The 26285-nt window shown below is 35.3% G+C and overlaps 1 protein-coding gene across 22 annotated transcripts in view; it reads right to left on the minus strand.

The window, feature by feature from the left end:
* Positions 1–26285, minus strand: part of TBC1D5 (TBC1 domain family member 5) — a 584642-nt gene that overhangs the window by 488484 nt on the left and 69873 nt on the right. For 13 of the 22 annotated variants that reach the window (XM_053598465.1, XM_053598457.1, XM_053598450.1 and 10 more), the window contains exons 2-4: positions 18275–18337; positions 13232–13360; positions 12277–12323 (exon numbers count right to left, since the gene is read on the minus strand). The gene's annotated coding sequence lies outside the window, so the exon portion shown is untranslated. Of the gene's footprint in view, positions 1–12276; positions 12324–13231; positions 13361–15748; positions 15838–18274; positions 18338–26285 lie in introns of those variants that run through there. The other 9 variants (XM_053598460.1, XM_053598463.1, XM_053598458.1 and 6 more) reach the window with 2 other exon arrangements.

The raw sequence follows: 26285 nt of genomic DNA on the forward strand, positions 1-26285 counted from the left end.
TATTTTACATTTGTCTACACTGAACTGCATTTGCCATCTGCTGGCCCAATCACCTAAACAATCCAAATCTTTTTGAATCTGATTGCATTGTTCTTCATTATTTCCCCTAGCTCCAATTTTAGGATCATCTGCAAACTCTGAGATCTTTTCTTTAAAACTTGGACACATTTTATTTTAATATAGAGGGTTTTTTTGTGTATGACCCTTTCGACACTCCAGCTGAAATCCTCTTCCAACCTAAAAAGTTCCCATAAAGCTTATGCAAAGATAACCTTCCAATTACATAGTCAACATAGTGCTAGACACAAAGTAAATAGAAGCCATTCTATTTTATCTTTCCTTACATTGTCATGTTTTTAAAAAGGATATGTTCTAAGTTCTTCTATTCGAAATGTAAGTAAAGGAATGTAGAGGTTCTGTTTCCTAACATGGACATTCATGGGTTGTTTTTTAATACTTTCACTGAACTACACATGGTAAAATCTTTAACTGCCTTTACACACAGCTTTTCATTTACTCATAAAATTATTTACTGAGCATACACCAGTAATTATCAATGGGTACACTGTAGTCTTATGACTTTGGTCCAATTATTTATCTCCCGAAATTTCAATTTCGTATTGACCCATCCACCTCTAGCATTTTAAATTATTTTTTATCTACAGAGTAACATACTTAATGCACCATTTCAAAATTTTTCTACTTCAGATTTCCTTGGTTCTAATTTTAAACCTTCCCATAATTCAAAAATTCTTTTGCTGTGTTTTCAAACTGTAATATTGTATCAGTGATATATAAACATTTATTTGGCAGAATTCACCCTTCAAATCAGACTCGACAAATCTAATATGATAAATCTCCATTACCTACATGTGAGACGGGGGACCAAGTATATCTTTACATGTAGGAAAAACTGTTAGCTCCACAAACTTCAGTGATATCGTTCCACAAAAGTCCTACCTATATAACCCATTATAAGAAGTACACTAATATAATTCTCGCCACTTTGATTTGCGGGAGACAAATCAAATTTAAGACCTATTTCACTTACGCAATAGTCAGTGAATGTTATCAAAATGTAAAAAGGAACACAAGACAGTGCTTGCCCTCAAAATACTAAGGTTAGGATGTAACTACAAAGCATCACAATAAAGGTACAATTATAGTTACATACATGGTAGTTAGAAACGGGGAAATTACTTCTAGCTATTGGATGAAAATCTTTATGAAGGAGATATATTTCAACTTTGTCAAACATTTTTAAGTCTTTAAAAAACAAATCTAAACGCTAAGAAAAGTGATAAAAGAAAAAAACTCAAAAGATGAAAGTGTTTGCTAGTTATTTCTGTGTGGTAAAATCATGTGTGTTTATTTTTTCCTCGATAATTTTTGAAATTATTCTATAATGAATATATTCTTCTAAGACACAGTAAAAGATTTTTCTTTTAATATTTAAAGCCATACCTTGACCAACTGAATACTACTAAATGAAATGTTTTAGATCAAGAACCTCCAACTTATACCTGAAAAATTAAGTTGGTAACAAGTATTCAATTTCTATATTAAATACAAAGATGTACTAAGAATTCATAATTTATTAAGAGCTTTCTGTTAGAAAAAAATCATTGATTTTGAGTTAAATTACTTAAGTTATAAGATAGGATCTGATGAATGAAAACCTCAACACCCCCACTCCTTTGTTTTTCCTAAAGACAGGGTCTTGCTCGATCACCTAGCCTGCAATGCAGTGGCACAATGGTACCCTCGAGCATCTGGGCTCAAGCAATCCTCCCTATAGTTAAGACCACAGGCATATGCCATGACACTGGGGTAATTTTACTTCTATTTTTTGCTGAGACAGGGTCTTACTATATTGCCCAGGCTAATCCTTAATTCCTGAACTCAAGTGTTTGTCCCAACTCCGCTCCCCAAAGTGCTCAGACTATAGGCATGAGTCACAGTGCCTGGATTGAAAACCCTTTTAATAACTGATTAGCACATTTTTTCAAGCATTTATGAAAAACACTGAAATGATCTCTAGAGATACTTTATTTGTATTTTAAGTAAGATAAAAGCAATTAATAAAACAACTGACTTTTTAAAATAGTTACCCATTTCCTTAAAACCTTGATCACTACATTCCATCAGAAGTCACAACACTCTACATATAAGTTAATTCTCTCAGTAATCTGGTAAAGTCATTTCACTAAAAAAAACTACATGTATCTTAAATCTCACATTTGATTCAGAGCACAGGGAAAGAAATATGTATGAGAAGGGAAAGGAAATAAAAAGCACTACAGGTACATAGTGGGAGAGGGGAAAAGGGAAGACAGTGTTTCAATAAACATTTACATATTTTAATACCTCCTTAGAATTTTATAATTCTTGTTTGACTTTTTTCTACTGTTTAGTTTTATGCTTTATGCTACAGACTATATTTGACTTACTAGTATCCCTTGATAACCTGAGATTCAAGCTCACCTAAATATCAAGTATATACTAAAAAATAATAATTGTTTCATCCAGTATGTTAAACCCCTTAAAGGATAAAATTTTACTGATATATCTATTAACACTGTATCATAGTTTCTTACTAGTTTTCAGTGTCATCAAGTTAGAAGAGAAACCTCCTGGTCAAAACAAATTCTACCAAAGGCAATATGCAGAGGTTTCAAATTGGCATCCACAGGCCACATGCAGTGGGCAGACAATTCTTCCTGAGTAAATTGCCTAGATTTAAAAAACTGAACATTTCACATTAAAATCTAGACTTTTAACTTCTCTCATAATAAAATTCACGGTTCTGGGCCCATTTCTGCCAAAGCCTTCAGTTGCCCAGATTCTCATTAATTCACTTTTCTCCCCTCTTTCTGTTGCTTACCAAGTCCATTAGGACTAGAGTTTGTAACCACTAATTAAAGTGTATAAGCAGTCAAATCTAGATTCAAATTCCAGCTCCTTCACCTCCAAGTTGCATAACCTAGGGCAAGTAGTTTGATCCCTTTAAGATTCGATTTTCCAGGCCAGGCATGGTAGTTCACACCTACAATACTAATAGACTGGGGAGGCCAACTCAGGAGGATTGCTTGAGCTCAGCAGAGTTCAAGACCAGCTTGAGAAAGAGCAAGACCCTGTCTCTATAAAAGATAGAAAAATTGGGCGGCGCCTGTGGCTCAAGGAGTAGGGCGCCGGTCCCACATGCCAGAGGTGGTAGGTTCAAACCTAGCCCCGGCCAAAAAAAAAACCAAAAAAAAAAAAAAAAAGATAGAAAAATTAGCCAAATGTGGTATTGCACACCTGTAGTCTAACTACTAGGGAGGCTGAGGCAGGAGGATCACTTGAACCCAGGAATTTGAGGTTGCAGTGAGGTATGATAATGCCACTCTACGTAGGGTGACAGAGCAAGAATCTGTCTCAAAAAAAAAAAAAAAGAAAACCAATTCAATTTCCTCATCATGACAATAATATATATGTACCCTAAACAAAATTAAATGTTCAATAAATAATAGTTATTATTACACTACTTGGATTGGAATTCCTAAACCCATTAACTAAAATGAACCACAAAGATAGAAGTTTCCTTCTTTCTATAGACTAAAGAAAAAACTAAATCACTATTGTCTTATTACTCCATAAGGCTCCTTTGTAAGATAAGGATACAAACAATAAATACCTGATAGGATTTTGTATTAAAATAAGTTAATATGTGCCAAGGAGAGTAAATGGCACATACTAAACATCTAAAAAAAAGAGTTTGTTATTACTAGCAGTAGTAGTTTTTGTTCCCTGAAGGCTGGCACACATGAGCTTTAATAAATGATGAAAAGAAGCAAGTCAGTGAGTGAAAATGCAACTGAATGAACCCAAGACTGTTCATCAAGATTATTTCCTTGTATAGAATCTTACGATTCCTCTCAACTAACTCATGTTTTTATGTTAAAACTGAAAATCTGAGTAAAATATGAAGTTGCTCTAAACAAAAAGAAATAAGACTAATGGTCTCAGTTTGGACATAAAAAATTTTATTAAACTCTAACAAAAGGAAAACAGCTAATTCGAAGCATAAAGCAAGCATATTATGTGCTGTTATTAATTTATTTCCCAACAAGTTTTAAAGCATCCTTGTTTCAAGACCACTAGAACCAGACCGTTCTAGACTGTGTTTTCTTTCCAATTCTTTCCAGCTACTCCAAAGAAACTTAGCAGCTGAGTTTAAGACCAGTGGGAAAAGAGACCTCACGTTTTAGGGCTACTAGTTCCAAAACCTCAGCCATCAAAAACAAAAAATGAAGACAAATGTCTAGGGTAGCAGCAATGTAGTTCCCTATCAAAAGGTACCAAAAAGATGATTTGATCTTTATCATCTCAGTTGAAGTAGTTTTTAATTAGTCTGGGAATAATAAGGAAGCTCAATTCTTCAAGAATTTAATTTAACAAAAGATAAAGACAGTCTCTCCTGGATAAAGTGGCATAAATATTCCAGATTGCAGGCCATGTCTGAGAAATCCTTTCACAGCACTCAAACAATGAGGAAAAAACAACAAAATTGACTTAAAAAGAGTAATTTCCTTTCCAACCTAAATAAACTTTACACAAACTTGCCTTTGATAATCGACTAAACAAGCTGCACCACCAGCATCAAGGGAGGGTGTGCGGATATCTAGCAGGTGCTGCAGTTTATCACAAAACCGTCTAAAATAATTGGAAGTGACAACCAGCACTACCACAAATGATTTATTAGTCTTTCACTCAGCTTTTCAGCTTCCTCAGGGCCAGAATAAATAATTTACCAACTCTGTATCTTCCAATCATTAATTCTTCCCTATGCATCCAAACTACATTTAACTCTGCTAGGTTCAGTGAAGTAAAGCACAATAGGAATATTTTTCCAAATATAGAATTCTCTGACCATATGTAAAGGCAAATTTGTCAAATAAGAAGTACAATCCAGATGCAGAAGAAGTTAAGGGCTCAAAGTCAGTGACTGCACTCAAACTTGAGGTGTTCATGGAATAAATTAAATGAAAAGAAGACAAAAGCAAAGCATAACAAAGTACTTCTCTCACACATGAGAAAAAGATTCCAATGACTCTGTGGACAGCAAACCAAAAGGGCATCCCACTGCGTGAGAGAGACTTCAAATCTCAAGCACCACCATCTTACAGTAGCCAATTCATTGACTACCTCCCCGCAAAACGCTCCCATAAATTACAGAAAATATTCAGTCCCCACTCGAAAAGAGGTAGGAACATAAGCATATAGGAATTTTATTCATACAAAGTAGACTTAATATTGAATAAGACAGGGCATCTTCTTTAAATTATTTTAATAACTATTTTGAATGGGTTTCAATTACAAACTCCTATAAATTCAAAAAATAAATGTAAAAATTAAAGAAATAAAAACTTCCCCCAAATCTAATAATGATGTAAAAAGGCATGCCTATTAATTATGTAGAAAAAACACAGAGAAAGCAAATAATCACACCCTAAGCCCATTTTTGATGTAAGCCTAGTCTTGTCTCATTAAGTCAGCATCTATGATTAAAACAGAGATCATTTTGGTACATAATATATTGCACTGTTAGAGCAGCATCTGTTTATTGCATAGCATACACATTTTTCAGCTTTCTAAAAACTACTGATATACAAGAAATGATCTATACATAGCAATTACTTAATCTTTTATTTCAAGAAGAAATACTTCCAGGGAAAGGGTTAATAACATTAATTGTCTAATATTTGGCTTTATAAAAGGCAGCTTTAAGCTGCTGGGCACACAGTCAAAGCATTTCACAAATAGACAGCTTCTTCTTGAATAGTCTGAGAGTGCGCCACAATACAAATCCTGAGTGTGTAACAGTTTTTAAATACTTTTAAATATATGACTTCTACCAAATATGATTCCTTCAAAAATATAAATGCATGAAAATTAAATCAGCTAGACTAATGAAAAGTATAATACAAAATTAAACCTGAAGAATGCAATTTAGATAAAATTTTTAAATAATCTCTTAAAACATCCCAAAATGTTCACAAAATAAGAGCACATCTTTTTAATAACCAATTGTTTCATCATTATTTACTAAAAGAATTATATTACTCTCTGGGTGCAAAATCATATTGTTCACATTAAGCAAAACCATGTCTTTTTTATACACACAGCACACATGTTGCTGTGGCAAAATAAACTCCAAATAGCATAGGTTCTAGCCACCCACAGTTTAAAATAAAACAAACTGCAGAAACCTGAAAATATACTCATTTTTGAAAACCACCTTTTTCAAACACACACAAAATATATACAGACTAATTCTTTTTATACTAGGAGGGAGTAAGGACGGGAGGACATTCTTTTGAAAGTACAGCATGGCAAGTTTATCTGCAGGCTTCTTTGGCATGAACGGAAACAGTGCATTGGCTTAGAGGAACAGGAAATTCAGCAAGAGAAAGCAAGGCACACTCTAGTGGCACCAAATAATGGGGCCTAACACACTCTCGTGGCCCCTGATAATGGGACCTAACGACAGAACCTGGACACAACACTCTTAAGAGCTGATAGTAGCTTGTCTCATGTGCTGAAAACACTGAGCCCTGCAGGGTACCATGAGTATCTGTGGAAAAAGTCTGTGCCAAAGTATCCTGAGATTTCTGTCAAAAGATGCAACAAACTGGTACCAAAGTTGTCCTATCATGAAATATTCCAGCACAATTAAAGTAAATCTACCAGGTGTACAAACAGTAGCAAATAACAGTTCGAGAATAAGGCTGGATTAAAAAGAAACTTAAAAAAAATTACATGAAGGCTAATAGAATATTTCAGTTAGGTAAACTTTAAGAATACAATGTAAATGAACACATAAACGTAATAATAATATTAAAGAAGGAAGTATAGATATAAACCAGTGTCAGTCTGGCAGTTATCTCCGGGAAAGAAAGGTTTTTAAAAATACATATGGCAATGTATTTACTATGCAGAATTACTATTAACAACATTGCGTGTTCTATTTATCCTGTGTACTTTCTAAAATTATTAATATCTAAGTCATGGTTAAATAATTTTCTTCTGAAAAAACTGAAAAGATTTTATAACATCCAAATCTGAAACATGAGGGCCTACCTTCTTAAAAATCATTAGTTTAGCTTGTCCCCATATTCTACAAATTCAAAATTTCTATCTAATAAATTTAAAAAATCTATCTTCTTTTCACAAATTATCTGACTTAGTAACAATTACAAATAAAGTTCTCAGGAAAGCCCTTGCTTTTATTTCAAAATTCAACTGAAGGATTCCACCCTGTAGGCCTCCCGAATATAGTTATTATTATAAAAAACATTTTCGTCAATGGCTTTTAAAAAAATAGTTCTATAATTTGCTGAGAAGAAACAGGGTTTATAGCCTGACTCACAGTATCTTGGCTCTAACTTCCCTAGAGGAAACCATCACTTAAATAGTATGTTCCTTTCCATTTTCTTTGTTATGTGAAGTAATAAACTTCTATTTGGACATACCCAATAAAACCTTAAAGAAATTTAGTACCACAAGGACAGGTTTTTTTCATCATGTATTAGACTTTTCTGCAGTTAAATTTCTCCTAAGTTCAACCTCATTTTTTAAGGTCTTTAGAAATTTGACAGACCATCTATACTTTAATGGACACAAAATGCCTCCTATTTATATTTGTACACAAAAACAAAAGTTTAATATACTTTTTGTTACCATGAAGAAAATATGAAAGGTACTTTTAATTTCCATAAAAACTGATAAATATTCTCTCAAAGTAGCTACTACTTGATTTAAAGAATTACTGGCTTGTTATCTTAAATAAGAAATCATGTTCAACTTATATTGATGTTTTTCTATCTGAAGTGTGTCATACAATATTGTAATTTATCTCATAAATCTAGAAGAGTGTGATCAAATCCTATCAACTCTGATTGGCATAAATTTGAAACAATGAAGCAATCACATCTGTTAAACAGTTTTAGCTTCCTAGACAACATTTTGAAAGTTTATACAATAACATGATTATACTTTTTTCTCCCTGAGACCCTCTTGCACTTGATTTGAGCTTTTGTATACACTAGGTTCAGGGTAACCTAATATAGAAAGTAGGGCACAAAATAAAGAAAAGGACATGGGGTGGCAGTATGACAAAGATGGTATAAGTGGTACACTTAAGAAATTTTTAATAAACTCTAAATGAAATATATTGGCTCAAGATAAAGGAAAATTAGTTAATTTGAATGAAAAATATAGTACATAGCTAACCTTATTTTGAAACTACTCTTGAAAAATATGAATTGTTGAATCTAAATAAAAATATGACAGCACAGAACAAAGAATTCAAAACATGCTTTATGAAGCAAAATATTAGTATACAGCAAAAAATCATTACCTATATGTTTCTGGTGTAAAATCTCTATAATTTTTAAAACTTAAATGTTTTATGAAAACATTATAATGGTATGTATATGAATCAATGAGTAAAAAATGCGATATACCAAAAGTAATTCTATGTAATTATAAGAACATTTCTAATAAGTAAGCAGACTCAAGCATAAAAATGAACAGGCACAGACAGTGGGTCTATGGCTAAAAAGAGAAATGAATACTAAAAATAAAATTTAGAATACTGTTAAGTAACTTTGTCAATGCATGCCTAAGATATGACTTAAGTGGATGTGAACATTCTACTAAAGATAGCTAAACGACTACTATAAACTCCACATGGCCCATTCATCAGTAAGTTATCATGTACAATTTTGAGATACTTTTTACCCTACTGAAACTTAATATACTGCACCCTTGAACTCCTGGGCTGAATCGATCCTTCCACCTTAGCCTCTCAACTAGTTGGAATTACTGGCACAAAGCAGGGCTCCCAGTCATACCTGCCAATCTTTACATACATACAACTTAAGAGAAGATAACTTCTCTGCATACCAATTAGGGTCTTATACATACTTAATGTATGTTTGCTGATTCATTTATTTAACTTATATGAAAGCTGGAGTCATAAGTAAAATAATTTACTTATTGTTTTTTGGTTTTTTTTGAGACAGAGTCTCACTTTGTTGCCCTTGGTAGAGTGCTAGGGCATCATAGCTCACAGCAATCTCAAATTCTTGGGCTCAAGTGATTCTCTTGCCTAAGCCTCCCAAGTAGCTGAGACTACAGGCACGCCACCACAACACCCAGCTATATTTTCAAAGACAGGGTCTTGCTCTTGCTTAGGCTGGTCTCAAACTCGTGAGCTCAAGGAATCCACCAGCCTCGGCCTCCGAGTGCTGAGATTACCGGTATGAGCCACCACGCCATGGCCCAGTAAAACAGTTTAAATTAAACCAATTACATTTCTTACCATTAATGTTAAGATCAATAGAATAAGACAAAATATTATGATCAAAGGAAAACTTCCATAAACAAACCACAGGTAATTACCAAAATGAAATTTCAATTCAAGAGAATGACACAAATCTTTTAACAAAATCTTGTGCTTACATCAGATGTTTTCCTTTTTCTGTGGATATGACAAGTTTTCATAGAACAAAAGGATCATGTTTTCTTACAATTTTTGGTTTTACTATTTAGAATGATTAGAATGCTGTACTAATGAAAGAGAATAAGACTTTTTCTTCATTCTTTCCCATTTTCTATTTTTTTGTTATACCTCCCTTACCACATAAAACTATCCATTAGTTATCTTTTTTCAGTATCTTATAGCTTAACTCCTAATTAAATGCAGTGAATATCCGGGCGTTGTGGCAGGTGCCTATAGTCCCAGCAACTCAGGAGGCTGAGGCAAGAACCTAAGCCCAAAAGCTGGAGGTTGCTATAAGCTATGATGCCACAGCACTCTACTGAGGGTGACAAAGTAAGACTGTCTCAAAAAAAAAAAAATATATATATATGCATTGAGAATGATGCTCTTTTACGTTGAAATTCTCATGTCTATTTGGTAATTTAGCTTCAATATAAAAACATTCCTTTGACATTACCTGCCAGGACAATAATAATATTAACATTCCTCCACTAAGTTTTTTTTAATCTGTCATCCACTAACTGAAACAAGATTAAAATAAGAAATAATTTCATCCTTTTTGACTAAACTGTAATGTTGCTACCTATTATCTACCTCATTTCTACATTTTGTTCATGGGTTCATTCATTTAATAAAGATAATGTTTTGCACAGGGACACTAATAAAAAATAAGGCAATTCCTGTTCTTACTATAAGCAATAAGCTAATAACTATAATGTGGCATAAGTGCTCTAAGAACGTATGTAGGCAGTAAACTGAGATTAAAGAATCACAGAAAGCTTTCAAGAGCTGCATCTTACAAGATGACCAACCTAGGAAAACAGGTTAGGGAGTGAATAGTACACAAAACGACTAGTTCAACAAACACAGATTAACCACATGAGTTTATTTAATCTCCCCCCAAAGTCCTACTAAAATGGCAGTTAGTAATTTTTTAAAAGATATATTTCATAAGGACAAGAATAGTAGGAAAGGGTGACAAACAGAGGAAAGACGCCTCAAATAGGATGAATAACTAACTTATCAAAGAAGTTACTCAATAGAACCTATCATAAAAGACACTGAGGAGAAGCACACCATTTTGCCCAGTCAGGCAATGACTCAATCTTACAAATTCTATTTCTGCTACCCTGATGGTTAATCTCCAATTGAGAAAACTGAAGGAGGGCGGCGCCTGTGGCTCAGTGAGCAGGGCGCCGGCCCCATATACCGAGGGTGGCGGGTTCAAACCCAGCCCTGGCCAAACTGCAACAAAAAAAAAAAAAATAGCCGGGCGTGTGGCGGGTGCCTGTAGTCCCAGCTACTCGGGAGGCTGAGGCAGGAGAATCACCTAAGCCCAGGAGTTGGAGGTTGCTGTGAGCTGTGTGACGCCACGGCACTCTACCGAGGGCCATAAAGTGAAACTCTGTCTCTACAAAAAAAAAAAAAAAAAAAAGAAAAGAAAAAAGAAAACTGAAGGAAAAAGACAAAAAAAAGGAGAAGAAAATAATTCAAGACAATGTACACAAACTGAGGACATTTGCTGTTGGAATGCAAGAGTTCTCTGTAGAAAACAGTAAAAATAACAGATAAATCCATTCAAGACATCATCATAAAATTTCACAGATACAGAAGATTCTACAAACTTCCAGAATGATAAAAATAGGTCTTACATAGTGGAAAAGAAAATAAAGTGGCAAAACAAAGTAGCCATGGGGAACTTCTCAGTAATAACACTAAATGCTGTGAAACAAAGCATTTCTTTAATATCTAAAGAAAATTATCTGCAGCCTAGAATCTTTCTCTGTTGCCCTGGGTAAAGTGCAGTGGCATCATTACAGGTCACTGCAACCTCAAACTCCTGGGCTCATGCAATCCTCTTGCCTCAGCTTTCCAAGTAGCTACGGGTGCCCACCACCACAGCTGTTTAAATTTTTTTCTATTTCAGGTAGAGATGGGGTCTCACTCTTGCTCAGACTGTTCCTGAACTTCTAACCTCAAGCAGTTCTCCCACCCTGGCCTCCCAGAGCATTATAAACATGAGCCACCACAACCGGCCTTAATCATTTTAATAAAAGGCTTTCCTATCTTAGATTTACATTTTTAAAATCCTTCAGTAGCAATGGCAACAACAAAAATAAATAAATAGGGCATAATTAGACTGAAAAGCTTTTGCACAGCTAAGGGCACAATAATTAAAGCAAATAGACAACCTTCAGAATGGGAAAAGATGTTTGCATGCTACGAATCTGACAAAGGCTTGATAACTAGATCTATAGAGAACTCAAATTAATCAACAAAAAAAGAGCAACAATCCCATCTATCACTGGGCAAGAGACATGAACAGAACCTTCTCTGAGAAACGCAAATCAAAACCACCTGGGATATCACCTAACCCCAGTGAGAACAGTCCATAGCACAAAGTCCCAGAGTTGCAGATGGTGGCACAGGTATGGAGAGAGATGGACAATTTTACACTATTGGTGGGACCGCAAACTAATACAGCTTCTTTGGAAAGAAGTATGGAGACTCCTCAAACTCAAATTAGACCTCTCATTTGATCCTTCAATCCCACTACTAGGCACCTACGCAGAACTAAAAGATCCTTTTATCATAAAAACATTTGCACTAGATTGTTTATCACAGCTCAATTTACAATTGCCAAGATGTGAAAATAACCTAAACGCCCACCAACCCCGGAATGGATTAACAAAATGTGGTATATGTTATGTATGCCATGGAGTACTTACTATTCAGCTGTAAGAAAAGATGATGACTTTACATCTTTTGTATTAGCCTGGATGGGGTTGAAACACATTCTTCTTAGTAAAGTATCACAAGAATGGAAAAGCAAATATCCAATGTACTCAATTTTATTATGAAGCCCGTAGAACATCTAATACACACCCAAATAGGAGAAAAATTTAATTCAATTCAAGTTGGGGGGAGGAGTAATAAGGGAAAGGGAAGAGGAGGGGAGATCAGTGTGCTCCCACTTAATGGGCACAACGTACAGGTATCTGGTATACCTTTTGGGTGCAAGACACAACTACAAGAGGGTTCATCTAACAAATTTGAATACTGTGACCTGGTTGTTTGTACCCTCACATTAACCTGAAAATTAAAAAAAAAAAAAAAAAAAAAAGTTTTCCTATATGACTTTAATACTCTTTTATTTAGTCAAGGTCAAATACAGAATCTAATCACAGGTTGTATATCTGTAAGCATTAGATAATTTGTGTGAATCTATTTTCTGTTTTTGTTGTTGTTATGTTGTTTGGGTTTTACTGTTTCAAGTGAACAATATCAATACTAAGGTGGTCAATACCAACACTTTGCATTCAGTCAGTATAGGTATTATTAAAGATTCCTGTATGTCAGCATTATGTAATGGCCTAAGAAATCCTTGAAGTATTACAAGATCCCTTTTTTATTTTGCAAACTCTTAATTTAATAAGTTCTACTTAATCAGTACAGAATTCAAATACACATTCACACTAAATTTTGAAACCAAATGGGATGTAGGGGGGAAAATATTTGAAACACTTCCATAAGAAAAACTTTGGTTGTACTGCTAAAACATCAGTGCAGATACCCAAACTATTTCACATGCTATCCACAAAATGAATGAGATATGAAAGAAATCCTGTGAATAATGTGACTTTTGGCTGTGCTTTTCCTTGTCATAAGTATAAAGGAGCTTACCCTCAGAGCCAATCCATAAGCCTTATTGGTATAGTGGTAAGTATTTTGGGAAGTGCTTCATACAGTGACAAACTTCAGGGAGAATATGCAGATAGTTCTTTCTTTTGTTACCGGTTATAATAGGCCTTTCTGAACAACAACAAAACAGAATTCTGATATTATACATATGAATGAATATAATTTATTGCATAAAAGCCTTTTCAACTTTTTTTTTTTTTTTTGAGACAGACCCTCACTCTTGCCCAAGCTAGAGTGCCATGGTGTCAGCCTGGCTCATAGCAACTTCAAATTCCTGGGTTCAAGCAATCCTCCTGCCTCAGCCTCATGAGTAGCTGGGAATACGGGTGCCCACACAATGCCCAGCTAAATTTTCTCTTTCTTTTTAGTAGAGAAGGGCCCTCACTCTTGCTCATGCTTCTCAAATTCCTGAGCACAAGTGATTTTTCTGCCTCGGCCTCCCAGAGTGCTAGGACTACAGGCGTGAGCCACTACAGCAACCTTTTTTTGACTTTTTAATAAACATTCAAGTACAAATATGCCACTGTGGTTACTCAGTTAAACTTAATAAGTCATGTATGTTCTAACCACAAAAAAAGAAATTAAAATTTTATAATCTAATTATGACTTTAATAATGCAACCTGTCATGTCAGAAAAATATATATCAGGAAGGAATTAAAACAAAAACTATACAAAGAAAACAAAAAATATTAAGCTAAACTCATTAAGAGATTTCTATCTGCCCACACAGAATTTTAGAAAACACAGTTGCTTTCAAAGATGTTTTGGCAAAACTGCTAACTTTATCAATACACGTGAAGTATTAACATGGCTTTTAAAGAGTTCAAAAAAAAGATCACTAGATCATCCAACATGAAATTATAAATTCTAAAAGTAAAACAAATAGGATTAACTTTCAGTACAACATCAAACATACTATTAGAAGATTTCCAAAAAAAGAAAACCCTGTTATATTTGATATGAAGAAAAACTTTAAGAACTATCCCCTAAACTATAACCTACTTTCATACTTATCTTTCTGCTCTCAGTAGCAATACTCTTTTATTTTCACTCTGAAAATGGGACCCAAAAGCTGTAAAACATCAGTTACTCTTTACTAAAGTCACATGACAAAAACACATAAATACTAGCTATAAAAGGAGTTGGTTTATCATCAAAGAAAACATTCTTAAAAGTACTGCATGTAAATTAAGATTCTCCTTAAATATACACTATACAAAACTATTAGGAATTACCCTATATGAAGTTGAGCTACTGTCACAGTTTCCATTTTCTAAGGTCAGTTTACACCTACTATCCTTCCACATTAAAGGATAGCCTTTCACTCAGCCTTTCACTCTAAAAACTATGCTGGATTAAGCTGGGCGCCGTGGCTCACAACTGTAATCCTAGCACTCTGGGAGGCCAGGGCCAGTGGACCTGTTGAGATCAAGAGTTTGAGACCAGCCAGGGCAAGAGCCAGACCCTGTCTCTACTAAAAACAGAAAAAGTAGCCAGTTGCCACATAGTCCCAGCTACTCGGGAGACAGAGGTAAGAGGATCATTTGAGGCCAAGAGTTTGAGTTGATGTGGGCTCTGATGATGCCACAGCACTCTACTCCAGGTTAAAAAAAAAAAAAAAAAAACTATCCTGGATTAGAAGATAAATTATATGGTCTGCTAGCTATTACAGCATTTCATATTACTAAATCACGTTTCTAGGATTTTATGAACTAACATTAATTATTTACTTGAAAAGTCTAACTTAAAAACTCTGAGTGATTCATATAGTACCCTACCAGTCATACACCTACAATTACTTATGGCACTCATACCAACATTATCCAAACTCTGCTGTCCTCTAATTTTCTGTTTGTTGATGTGCTTTGAGTACTTAAAACCCAGGAGAGAGGTGTCCCTGTCTTCCTTAACAAACATGGTTAGCAAGATCCTTTCCCCTTAGCCTTACGTTAATTCACAACATCCTTCCTTCCAACATCAAGGATCCCCAGAATCTTTTAAATAATTACATCTAATTGTTTAAAATTACAATTGGTTGCTTTCTTGTCCTTTTCCTTTTTTTCCCCCGTTGGAGACACAGTCTCACTTTGTTGCCCAGACTAAACTACTGGATTCAAGGGATCCTCCTACCTCAACCTCCCGAGTAGCTGCAAATACAGGGACTACCATGACACCAGGCTAATTTTTCTATTTTTTAGTAGAGATAGGTCTCGCTCTTGTTAAGACTGGTCTCAATCTCTTGAACTAAAGGAATCCTTCCGCCTCAATCTCCCAGAGTAACAGGATTACAAACCCTACCATTTTCTTGTCCTCTTTATGCATGTTAAAATGCTTAACTATGTATTAAAAGCTTTATTTGAGCTTATTATATATAGTATGTTTGTGAGCTTATTATATTTAGTATGTTTGTGGTCAATTCTATTAAAGCATAGGCATCAGATACTCATTCATTCTTTTAACAATATATATTTGTCTGACCCGGATAATAACATTATTACCTAACATAACCCCGGAAATGGCCTTGGGCATAAGATCCAAAAGATCTGATCTGAGTGTTGAACATCAGCCAGGCAAATACGGAATATCCCTAAGGCACAAATTTTTCTTTCATAGGTAATTTTCCTCAAAGACAAAGGATTATAAAAAGAATTAAATCAGAAAATTCAAGAAACTAAAAGCACTTGCTTGCTACTTAGGAAAGATGACTAAATGTTATTCAAAATAAACATATATAGCAAATTAATCAATGTAAAGATAAAATAACTACATTCTCTAAAAAAAATTAAAGCACTGATTAAAAACTACATTATACCATCTATGCACACAAAACTGTAATGAGATATGAAGAAAGGTCCTTAAGTTAGACTAAACAAATCCTACTTCCAGCATCACCTCTTATGCTCAGTTGTGTGGCAATGAGCAAGTTACTTAACATCTCTAAGTCTCTATTTCTTCATTTCAACAATGAAAATAGCAGTACTTATCTCACTGTGAACAATAAATAATCCATATGAGCACTGTGCCTGTATATAGTAAGAACTCAGTAACATCAGCCATAATAGACTACGTGAATATCTGTCTTAAAAGATAAGTCCAAAAAAATTATTTTGATATAAGAAAATTTCATATGGACATGCATGTCCACATATATCCATGTCTTCTGAGGAAAGATCATTTGGATAACACAGCTAGTCCTCTCTAAATATATGTTAACAATGTGAGCTGGATAGATTACCATGACAGCTAATACAGATTTGATTCAACATTGGAGAAGGCAGTTTTTTGTTGTTGTTTTTTTTTTCTAAAGACCATATTGGCATAATGAATCCCATTTAAAAATAAAATTCCATATCTAACAGTACCTGTGGCTGTTCATCTCCAGAACAGAAAAGTCACAGATATGTATGATACACACATTTCTAAAGCCATGTATATAAATCAAAAGAAAACAATTCTTTTAAGGCAAGCATATGAAGATACTAAAGCAGCATTCCAATTAACTATTCATATATTCAATATTTCAAAATAAGAAATTTGGATATATATGCATAATTTACATTTTTATAGTGAAACCTGTCTACAGAGGCCATTTTCACCATATTTCAATAGCATCTCAACTTGAAATGTATAATGCAGCTTCTCTCTGAAGTGTTAAAACTATGAAGTATGTAGTGATGCACTGCAAACACAAAATAAAGACCATGCTGTGCACATGGCACTCTTTTACACAGGTAACTACTTTAACCCATTTGTTAAACTCATTAAATAAAAGAGCCCTAATAACTGCACTATGTTATGAAATAGAGTCAGAAGAAGAAATGATCCTATTTGTTTAAAAACAGAAATTTCACATAAATGAATTATTAGCTTAAGTCAAAGCAACTCTATCTTAAATTTACAAAGATCTTTGTCCATTTAAGTTTATTAAAACAAAATGATATAAAGCCTTTCATAAGAGATGTGATATGAAATAAATGTCCTATGACTGATATAAAAATTTATTCAAACATCATGCTGTTTTTCAAATATACATATAATGGGGATTTAAAGAACAAAGACTACATTAGTCAAATTTATATCTCAAGGATCCAACTCTAAGTTGGACTTCATTTCTCTAAACTTTATCCTAAACATATTCCAATGGTAAAACAGATTTTTCATTAAAACAAAACTCCATTACTTATTCTAAAGCAAGTAAGAAATACAGACCTGCTCTTTAAAGATACAAAGGATAATGTAGACTGAGGTTTACACATTCAACCACTGTTTACAAATGATAGGCTATATCATTAATTTGTAAGTGGCTCTGCAATGAGTATGCATATAACACACAAACATTCTATCACTGGTAACCCTAAAAAGATAAATTTGGAAGCTAAACAAAGCTTTACAGAAATTTTATCTCTACCATAAATTATAAAAAAAAAAAAATTCCGTGGGCATTGCAGTGAATATACTTTTGCCTTAGAGCTAATACTTTAATTTTCAAGAACCACAAAGAAAAAAAATCAAAACTAGTCAGTAACAATGCAGCCTCTAAAAGCAATAAACTCAAAATTAAGTTATAAATAATTTAAAGCATGTCATGAAGATATATTAATAATTCATCAGATAAATAATTTACTAAATAATCAAATAAATAAATAATGAAATACATAAATAAATCAGCAAATAAATAATTCTGCAAAATAACCTACCTAAACAATAAGTCACCCAAACATATCACAACCTACAAAACTACAACAATTTTCTGGATTCTGGTATTTTTAAATAAGCAAATGTACACAAATTAGATCAATCCTTGTTGGAATTAGAAATATTTTTCAATGCTACTGGTAAAATCCTCATCTTAATACACATTTTTATAAAACTACATAGGGTTAGTTCTCATAAATTATTAACGTGATTATAACATATCCTCCTATTTTTATACATATATAATACCATTGCCTAACATTTTTCCTCAAACAACTGGACATTTTAAATATTCTTAATTTAGACTTCTTTTTCAAAGTAGTACTTACAATATAACGATATTGCAGCCTTTCTGACAGCTTTCCTTTCTTCCCCAAGTCTTCAAAAATTGTCTGCAGGGGAAGAACAAAAAGAATAATCTTAATTATTATTAACAGCATTTCATTCATTAATGAGCATTGTTTTTTATAATTTTAAAAATGATGATGGGAGGTGGGAATTATTAGTTGTAAACCATGTCAAGTTTTAGAAGTCTTCAGTGGACTAAGTTCAACCCAGCAGCGTCCAACTTCCTCTATTGGATCTGACAAACAAGCTGTTACCACTGGCCACATTTCAGATTTGAAGACAAAAACTTCAAAGGACAAAGTGACTGGCTGACATCTAATGCTATCTTCAATTTGGAAAACTCAAAGTCCTTGAAAGAATGCAAGATCACTTAACTGCTACAGTTTGAATGTAGTCACAATCTAATTAGAGCACCACAAAGTGTCAAAACACAACTGACCTCATAAATCAGTCTTCATTTACCATTTATTTAAAGTTTTTATCTACCCACAGTATAGCATTCTTGAAATCCATAAATAGTAGATTCCAAACTACAATGGCCTTTTCCCCAGAAATAAGACTTTTGTGTTGCGTGTTTGACACAATAAAAGGAATGAAGTCAAATAATAACAACGATAGAAGAAAAAGAAACTAGTATTAATCAAAATATTTTATACTATTTTTTTTTTTTTTTTTTTTTTTGCAGTTTTTGGCCAGGGCTGGGTTTGAACTCGCCACCTCTACATATGAGGCTGACACCCTACTCTTACTATTATTATCTTAATGAATTCTCACAACAACCTTTCAAGTTAGCTAATATTCTACCTATTTTGCAGTGAAGGAAATTGAGGTTCAGTAAAAACTATGTATACTACTTTCAGTGCCCAAGTGGCCAGCAAGACTCAAACTTTCGGTCTGTTGCAGTGGCTCATGCCTGTAATCTCAGAACTCTGGGAGGCCAAGATAGGTGGATTGCCTGAGCTTACCAGTTTGAGATCAGCCTAAGCAAGAGCGAGAACCTCATCTCCAAAAATACCCGGGCGTTATGGCAGGCACCTGTAGTCCCAGCTACTTGAGAGGCTGAGGCAAGAGAACTGCTTAAGCACAAGAGTTTGAGGTTGCTGTGAGCTATGACGCCACAGCATTCTACCAAGGGGTGACAAAGTGAGACTCTGTCTTACACAAAAAAAGACTCAAACTTTGCTTATTAGGATATGAAATATCCTAGATAAAAATATGCATTCTTGGGAGAATGGGTATATGGGGACTCTGTATTTTCTGCTCAGTTTTTCTATAAACCTAAAACTGCTCAAATAAGTCTTATTAATTTTTTAATGTATATTCTTCACTTATTTATCTAAAGCTATGACTAACTTTCTTGATTACAAACAATATTAAAAAACAGTAAGTTGACATTCATAAAAATGATTTTAAAAAATTCATATCAAAAATTTTCAACAAAGTTAAAATAAGAACATAAAAGTTACATTTATGAACTGACCTCATCAAAGTGATTAACTAAGATATTTAACAATATTAAAAATTCATAAAGCTGGAAGGGATTATTCTTACGTGATAAAACATACAATCCTTAATGTTTTATTTTTTGCCTAAAAGCTACATTTTCTGAAATAATATTAGTTATAATTATTAAAAGTATTTGAAAACAAATTCAACAATACATATGTTTTCTGTATTATTTTAAGTGTTTTCCTTTCAACACCAATTAACTTCTCTCCAGTCTCAGGCAAATTTCAGTTTTCAACATGGATCTGCAGTCTACCATGACACAATGCATATTTCCTTGTATGTATTTGACCTATTACATGGAGTCTTTAAACAATGGTATCCTTTATCAACTAGGATTACATCATGCCCCTCCAAAACCAGAATTAATAATAAAATAATGGCAACCAAGAGGAGAGGGAACAAGGAGGGGGAGAAATTTATTTCCCCCAAGTAAATATCCAGAAGTAGACAACCAAAAGCTAATGTGGCAGCTTCAAGTATCAGAGGACCAAGTTTCTTCCATCTTTTTGCTCTCCTGTAAACTTCTATTTAAAGTTGCTTCATATTCCAAGAAGACTATAGACATTCTAGCTAATACACGCAACATTGCAGACAGTAAGAACAGGAAAGGGGGAACAAAGGCCTTCCCTGTTCCCATTTCTCAGTATATTTCAGCTAATACACATGTCTCATAATCCACAACAGTGCTTGGTCACACTTAACCATCTGAAAGGGTAAGAAATATCATCTACAACACTGCCAATATATCCAGCTATAAAACTGGAATTCCTTTGTACTGAGGAAGACAGAATAAATTGTGTGAGGTTATATCAAGAGAGACGGTAGTAGAAGTTACAACTCCTCAAAGAAAATGAGAAATTTAATCAAAGATTTTCATTAAAGAGGTTCACTGCAATTATATTTATACATACATATTAATAAAAATAAAGGAAAACAGAAATGTTTAACAATAGTGGAATGGTTAAATAAATCTGGGAATAAGCTCAGAATAGAATGCTATGTAGTTAACAAGTATCACACTCAAGAAATTTACTAATATGAAAAAGTATTCATAATGATAAATGAACAGGATACAAAACATTTCATATACTGTAACCCCTTGATGTGATTTGAACATTTATCCCCTCCAAATCTTATGCTGAAAAGTGATCCCCAGAGTTGGACAGGACGTGGGGCCTTGAGGAAGGTGTCTGGCACAAGGCGGGGCAGGGGGATGGTGGTGAAATCCCTAATGGATAGTGCCCTCCCTATGACTGAGTTCTCACTTCATTAGTTCAGGCAAGAGCTGATTATTTAAAAGAGGTTGCTACCACCTCTCCTCTTGCTCCTTCTCTAGCCATGTGACATATCTACTTCACCTTGACTGGAAGCTCCCTGAAGCCCTCACCAGAAGCAGATGTGGATGCAATGTTTCTTATACACTCTGCAGAACTAGAAACTTAATAAACGTCTTTTCTTTATAAATTACCCAGCCTCATGTTTTTCCCTTATGGTAACACAAAACTAACCAACCTACCCTTGTTTTATATAAATATACATGTAACAAAGACATACAATATAGCATGGACATGTTTATACTTAGTATATATCTATTCATACATACAGGCCCATAATATATCTATGTCTAGAGAAAGAAACTGAGACCATATAAAATTTAAGAGAAAAATATAACTGAAATAGTGATTTAGCTCTGGTTTTAGGAACTATAACTAAATTTTATTTTATCCATACATTACTTTCTAACATTTCTACAATAAATACATAGTATTCTTATGATTATTTTTCATGAAAGAATCTGTTCTAGATGAGGAAACAATTAAGCATCTTATAAAAATGGTCAGAGTCAGGCTTCAATTCATTTTATTACTTAGAATAAGCTGATTAAAAAAATAGTGAGGGCAATCTATAAATGAACTGTATCGTTAACGCTGGGGCTAAACAAACTAGATGTTTCTCTTTAGTTGTAGTAAGAAGCCAACTTCTCTGTGCCCAACTTAGATTCAGCTTACTAGCATTCACTTATCACATTTGTCAGCTTTGCGCAAATTACTCCTAACCAGATGCTACATCCATCTTTCCTAACAATTTACCCCGACATACTGACTACTTTGTTCATCTCACTCTGTGGAACTAATCATTTGTCTTTCATGTTTCTACAAACCCTTCTACCTTTTGTATTTCTCAGTTTACTTTTCCAAAATTTCTGCCCAACTGTACAGTTTTCTGGTTACTTATATAATGAACACACTGAACAAAAATTATATCCCTCTTTAAGTGTTTGTAACTATCTTAATTGTCTTTAATTTTCCAGAGTTGTTATAAGGTATACACACAATTGTTATATCAGTATTGTCTGAAAGTCTCGAAAATACCATTAAAGGGTCTCAAATTTTAGAACACTTCCAAGATCTCCATGTTTTCTAAGAGTGATTCACTTTCTAAAACCCCTATCATCACCACATAAAAATTAGAAAAATAAAGAAAAATGCAGAGCAGTCTCTGTAACACTGTGACCTGCAGGTACTGGGAGACCTGTAGGGAGGACACTGGGACATCTCTGAAGCTGGGAAATGAAGGAGCAGTTGGGAACTTCAGTATTTAAACATGAGAAGGCATACAGAAGAACTAGGGCAATGGATACGGAGGAGGCGGAGCATGATGGCAGACAGGACGGACGTGTAGCCCACCTCTCCCAAGCCATCAGCCTTTGTATCTATTTGCTCATTTGCTCTCAATGAGCTTGGTGTTACGACCTGCAACTCTGAGCTCCCAGCACTCCTCTCCACTCTCACTCTGAGGTCTGCAGGCCTGCCCTCCAGGAGTCCAGATTCTTGGGTGATTTCTCGAGAGGTGCAGACAGGACCTGAACTGCAGCTGGACAGTGCTGATTCTGCAGCACAGGAGTGAGGAGATGACGGTAGGCTAAGAGGGAATCACGCCAGACTGGCAGTGCCCCAGGTGCAGAGCAGCAACCATCTTTAGCAATAACAAGGCCCACCCCCAGATATCCAGTAGCCACTCCTCCTGTCTCCCTGGGCAACCACATGAGGTCAGGCATCTTCTCAGACAGCAACCATCATGGAACAGACCTGGGACTGAAACACAGGCCCCGTGACTAAAGGGTTTGCCTGAGCCAATACTGGCCTGGGTGGAACGCAGGGACTAGAAAATGCATGCGCAGAGCTGGGAAACTCCCAGGGTGGGGCTGATCCAGAGGACCACTTTACTGAGCCTAAGATGCACCCGGCCCTCAGGGGATCATCAGCCAATAGACAAAGGAGGCCAAGAGGCTACACCTGACAACTAATCATGCTGCGAATACAAACCCGCAGGAGTAAAGACAGGGCCTGAGGCACAGGTTCTGGGAACTCAAATCAGCCTCTCCTCTGCAGAGGAATTTAGCAGGGTAAGAAACATACTCCTACAGGGTTGTTTCATTCAGCCAGTAACATAAACTAAGGGTGGGGAATTGAGTGGACACCCCCAGTCTCCATCAAGTGCCCGAGGTTGACAGGCCTCACCAACCCCTGCTGGATAGAGGAAGACAGCAGCGGCCCAGTTGAGCAGATACAGACTTCCCTGTGATTTAGGCAGGTGCGAACCTCTGGAGTATCTGCTCACTGCAGACAACTGACTGGGTTACAGCCCAGCGGGGCTAGCAGCAACTGGGTGTGACTAAGCTTCAAGGTGGGAAAGGAGGCATCAACCTTCCCAGACGGATCTATTTGTTGGGTGGCTCCTCCTGACTCTACGCAGCACTGGAGCAAGGCTTATTAGAGTAGTCACCAGACCCCTGTGAATCAGTTCCCAGAGACCTCTTAAACTCTCCCACCTCAGACAGGTGCTGACTGAGACAATTGATTCAGACATTTTGAACTGAGCCAATAGCCTGAGGACTATTCAGGTGGTGCCCTAGGTGTGTGGTTGTAGGAAGGTTTGATTTTCCTTTTCCAATTGTTGCCCGGTGGGCAGGGTGACTTAATTGCTGGTATTTCTCCACAGCTGAGACTTCAACCCAGAGTAACTGTTTCACTAGGGTTGAACAGAAACCAGCTGAAAACAGCACAGAACCACTTAGCCCCGCCTCACAAAACAGGGCCCCAGTTTCTCAGGCCACAGCAACGCACGGGTCCTCGACAAAGCTCCAGGGGAAAAAATCAAAGAGAGTAAAACAGTCATGGGGCAGAATCAGTGGAAAAACTCTCGGAACATGAATAACCAGAATAGATCAACCCCCCCAAGGAAAGATATGGCAGATGTAATTGAAGATCCCATTCACAAACAACTGGCTGAGATGTCAGAAATCGAATTCAGAGTTTGAATGGCAAACAAGATTAACAAAATGGAATTAGGAATTTGAGGAGAAATTCAAAAGTTGTCTCAAGAATTTAACGAATTTAAAAACAAAACCACCAAGGACTTAGACACACTGAAGCAACAATTTGCAGTCCTCAAAGATCTGAAAAATACACTAGAATCCCTCAGTAACAGAGTGGACCAAGCAGAAGAAAGGATCTCTGACACTGAAGACAAAGCCTTTGAACGCTCCCAAACTCTCAAAGAGGAAGAGAAATGGAGCACAAAAATGAATCATTCTCTCAGAGAGCTCTGGGATAATTCAGAGAAGGGCAATATCCGAATAATTGGAATTCCTGAAAATGATGAGGTTGCCTCCTTGGACACAGAGGCCCTTCTGCATGAAATTATGAAAGAGAATTTTCCAGACATGCCTAGAGATTCTGAAATTCAGACAGCAGACAGCTTCAGAACCCCAGCACGACTCAACACCAATAAGATATCCCCAAGGCATATCATAATTAACTTCACTAAAATTAATATGAAAGAGAAGATTCTCAAAGCTGCCAGGTGAAAGAAAGCCATTACGTACAAAGGGAAGAATATTAGAATGACTGCACATGTCTCTGCTGAAACTTTTCAGCCAGAAGAGGGTGGTCATCAACTTTTAACCTCTTAAAGCAAATAACTTTCAACCCAGGATCTTGTATCCAGATAAAACTGAGTTTCATTTATGATGGAGAAATTAAATACTTTAATGACATTCATATGTTGAAGAAATTTGCCACAACTAAACCAGCTCTTCAGGATATTCTCAGACCTATCCTCCAGAACGACCAACCCAATCCTATACCACAAAAGTAAACTCACTCAGAAACTTCGGATAAAACTCCAACTTCCACACTGGCAAAAGGATTAAAAATGTTGACTGGACTTTTGAAAAACTCGATACCCAAAATTTTAACAGACTTATCAATATTCTCCATTAATGTGAACGGCTTAAACTGTCCTCTAAAGAGGCATAGGTTAGCTGACTGGATACAAAAACTCAGGCCAGATATTTGTTGCATACAAGAGTCACATCTTAACATAAAAGACAAATACAGACTCAGGGTGAAAGGATGGTCATCCATATTTCAGGCAAATAGTAATTAGAAAAAAGCAGGTGTCACAATTTTATTTGCAGATACAATAGGCTTTAAACCAACAAAAGTAAGGAAGGACAAGAATGGTCACTTCATATTGGTTAAAGGTAATACTCAATATGATGACATTTCAATTATTAATATCCATGAACCCAACCAGAATGAACCTCAATTTATAAGAGAAACTCTAACTGACATGAGCAACTTGATTTCCCCCAGCTCCATAATAGTCAGAGATTTCAACACTACTTTGGCAGTGTTAGATGGATCCTTCGACAAGAGGCTGAGCAAAGAAATTTTAGATTTAAACCTAACCATCCAACATTTGGATTTAGCAGACATCTACAGAACATTTCATCCCAACAAAACTGAATACACATACTTTTCATCGGCCCACGGAACTTACTCCAAAATCGATCACATCTTAGGTCACAAGTCTAACCTCAGTAAATTTAAAGGAATAGAAATTATTCCATGCATCTTCTCGGACCATCATGGAATAAAACTTGAGCTGAGTAACAACAGGAATCTGCATACTCATACAAAAACATGGAAGTTAAATAACCTTATGCTGAATGATAGCTGGGTCAGAGATGAGATTAAGAGAGAAATTGCCAAATTTTTTGAACAAAACAACAATGAAGACAGGAACTATCAGAACCTCTGGGACACCGCAAAGGCGGTTCTAAGAGGGAAATTTATAGCACTGCAAGCCTTTCTCAAGAGAACGGAAAGAGAGGAAGTTAACAACTTAATGGGACATCTCAAGCAACTGGAAAAGGAAGAACATTACAACCCGAAACCCAGTAGAAGAAAAGAAATAATCAAAATTAGAGCAGAATTAAATGAAATTGAAAACAAAAGAATAATACAACAGATCAATAAATCAAAAAGCTGATTTTCTGAAAAGATCAATAAAATAGATAAACCTTTGGACAACCTAATCAGAAAAAAAGAGTAAAATCTCTAATCTCATCAATCAGAAACAACAAAGACAAAATAACAACAGACTCGTCAGAAATCCAAAAAATCCTTAATGAAT

This window comes from Nycticebus coucang, chromosome 8, assembly GCF_027406575.1.
Source record: "Nycticebus coucang isolate mNycCou1 chromosome 8, mNycCou1.pri, whole genome shotgun sequence".
NCBI classification, from domain to species: Eukaryota; Metazoa; Chordata; class Mammalia; order Primates; family Lorisidae; genus Nycticebus; species Nycticebus coucang.